At 38.4% G+C, this 2500-nt stretch overlaps 4 non-coding genes and 1 pseudogene across 4 annotated transcripts in view; all 5 read right to left on the bottom strand.

The window, feature by feature from the left end:
* LOC137869800 (5S ribosomal RNA) overlaps positions 1-18 on the bottom strand; it is a 119-nt gene extending 101 nt beyond the window's left edge. Inside the window, exon 1 of the ribosomal RNA XR_011102526.1 lies at positions 1-18. This exon is cut by the window's left edge and continues 101 nt beyond it. This is a non-coding gene — a ribosomal RNA (5S ribosomal RNA).
* Positions 19-471: 453 nt separating this feature from the next.
* LOC137869931 (5S ribosomal RNA) lies at positions 472-590 on the bottom strand. The gene has a single exon (XR_011102653.1). It is a non-coding gene; the product is annotated as a 5S ribosomal RNA (ribosomal RNA).
* Positions 591-1042: 452 nt separating this feature from the next.
* Positions 1043-1161, bottom strand: LOC137869598 (5S ribosomal RNA). Its single transcript, XR_011102332.1, has one exon. It is a non-coding gene; the product is annotated as a 5S ribosomal RNA (ribosomal RNA).
* A 452-nt stretch (positions 1162-1613) lies between these two features.
* On the bottom strand, positions 1614-1722 carry LOC137869960 (5S ribosomal RNA; annotated as a pseudogene).
* Positions 1723-2174: 452 nt separating this feature from the next.
* Positions 2175-2293, bottom strand: LOC137869861 (5S ribosomal RNA). Its single transcript, XR_011102586.1, has one exon. It is a non-coding gene; the product is annotated as a 5S ribosomal RNA (ribosomal RNA).
* Between the last annotated feature and the right edge of the window lie 207 nt (positions 2294-2500).

Raw genomic sequence — 2500 nt, 5'->3', positions numbered from 1 at the left:
AGAGGTATGGCCGTAAGAAAGTTTGTCTCCAACACATAGTCCTTTAAAAGCTGTTACAAATTGCAGTCATTTATAGTACATTTAGGACATGTTTAAGAAATCTCATTTTATGTTCAAAGGGACCCCGTTTTTAAAAAATGAAGCAGTTCTTTGAATGGTAGGGTGAATGGTGAATTAAACTTTAATTTTCTTCACAGAGAACTCTTACCTGTTGGTCGGAAACCGGATTGAAAAGACTCAAATACCAACAACAGTAGGTCAATTGCAAAATGTGAACGAACCTAAACCAGTTCATTGATTAACATTCCAAAATGAAGAAAATATTGATATGATATTGATTTATTCTCTTTTCCCTTTTGACTGTTACTCACCTCTTTTTATGGATCTCTTCTTCAATCTTGCCTCTTTCTCACATATTTGTCAAATGAAAAAGCAGCATTGTCCTCTGCCTTATGGAGAGAAAAGTGAAAAAGCTTACAGCACGAGGTATTCCCAGGCAGTCTCCCATCCAAGTACTAACCAGGCCCGACTCTGCGTAGCTTCCGAGATCGGACGAGATCTGGCGCAATCAGAGAGGTATGGCCGTAAGCAAGATTGTCTCCAACACATAGTCCTTTAAAAGCTGTTACAAATTGCTGTCATTTATAGTACATTTAGGACATGTTTAAGAAATCTCATTTTATGTTCAAAGGGACCCCGTTTTTAAAAAATGAAGCAGTTCTTTGAATGGTAGGGTGAATGGTGAATTAACCTTTACTTTTCTTCACAGAGAACTCTGACCTGTTGGTCGGAACCAGATTGAAAGGACTCAAATACCAACAACAGTAGGTCAATTGCAAAATGTGAACGAACCTAAACCAGTTCATTGATTAACATTCCAAAATGAAGAAAATATTGATATGATATTGATTGATTCTCTTTTCCCTTTTTACTGTTACCCACCTCTTTTCATGCATCTGTTCTTCAATCTTGCCTCTTTCTCACATATTTGTCAAATGAAAAAGCAGCAGTGTCTTCTGCCTTATTGAGAGAAAAGTGAAAAAGCTTACAGCACCAGGTATTCCCAGGCAGTCTCCCATCCAAGTACTAACCAGGCCCGACTCTGCTTAGCTTCCGAGATCCGATGAGATCGGGCGCAATCAGAGAGGTATGGCCGTAAGCAAGTTTGTCTCCAACACATAGTCCTTTAAAAGCTGTTTCAAATTGCTGTCATTTATAGTACATTTAGGACATGTTTAAGAAATCTCATTTTATGTTCAAAGGGACCCCGTTTTTAAAAAATGAAGCAGTTCTTTGAATGGTAGGGTGAATGGTGAATTAAACTTTACTTTTCTTCACAGAGAACTCTTACCTGTTGGTCGGAACCGGATTGAAAAGACTCAAATACCAACAACAGTAGGTCAATTGCAAAATGTGAACGAACCTAATCCAGTTCATTGATTAACATTCCAAAATGAAGAAAATATTGATATGATATTGATTGATTCTCTTTTCCCTTTTGACTGTTACCCACCTCTTTTTATGGATCTCTTCTTCAATCTTGCCTCATTCTTACATATTTGTCAAATGAAAAAGCAGCAGTGTCCTCTGCCTTATGGAGAGAAAAGTGAAAAAGCTTACAGCACCAGGTATTCCCAGGCAGTCTCCCATCCAAGTACTAACCAGGCCCGACTCTGCTTAGCTTCCGAGATCGGACGCAATCAGAGAGGTATGGCCGTAAGCAAGTTTGTCTCCAACACATAGTCCTTTAAAAGCTGTTACAAATTGCTGTCATTTATAGTACATTTAGGACATGTTTAAGAAATCTCATTTTATGTTCAAAGGGACCCCGTTTTTAAAAAATGAAGCAGTTCTTTGAATGGTAGGGTGAATGGTGAATTAAACTTTGCTGTTCTTCACAGAGAACTCTTACCTGTTGGTCGGAACCGGCTTCAAACGACTGAAATACCAACAACAGTAGGTCAATTGCAAAATGTTAACGAACCTAAACCAGTTCATTGATTAACATTCCAAAATGAAGAAAATATTGATATGATATTGATTGATTCTCTTTTCCCTTTTTACTGTTACACACCTCTTTTCATGCATCTCTTCTTCAATCTTGCCTCTTTCTCACATATTTGTCAAATGAAAAAGCAGCAGTGTCTTCTGCCTTATGGAGAGAAAAGTGAAAAAGCTTACAGCACCAGGTATTCCAAGGCAGTCTCCCATCCAAGTACTAACCAGGCCCGATTCTGCTTAGCTTCCGAGATCGGACGAGATCGGGCACGATCAGAGAGGTATGGCCGTAAGCAAGTTTGTCTCCAACACATAGTCCTTTAAAAGCTGTTAGAAATTGCAGTCATTTATAGTACATTTAGGACATGTTTAAGAAATCTCTTTTTATGTTCAAAGGGACCCCGTTTTTAAAAAATGAAGCAGTTCTTTGAATGGTAGGGTGAATGGTGAATTAAACTTTGCTGTTCTTCACAGAGAACTCTGAGCTATTGGTCAGAACCGG

This window comes from Cebidichthys violaceus, unplaced genomic scaffold, assembly GCF_023349555.1.
Source record: "Cebidichthys violaceus isolate CVI_PGR_0920_01 unplaced genomic scaffold, fCebVio1.0.p SCAF_127, whole genome shotgun sequence".
In the NCBI taxonomy this organism is placed as follows: Eukaryota; Metazoa; Chordata; class Actinopteri; order Perciformes; family Stichaeidae; genus Cebidichthys; species Cebidichthys violaceus.
This window is presented reverse-complemented; position numbering and strand designations above follow the sequence as displayed.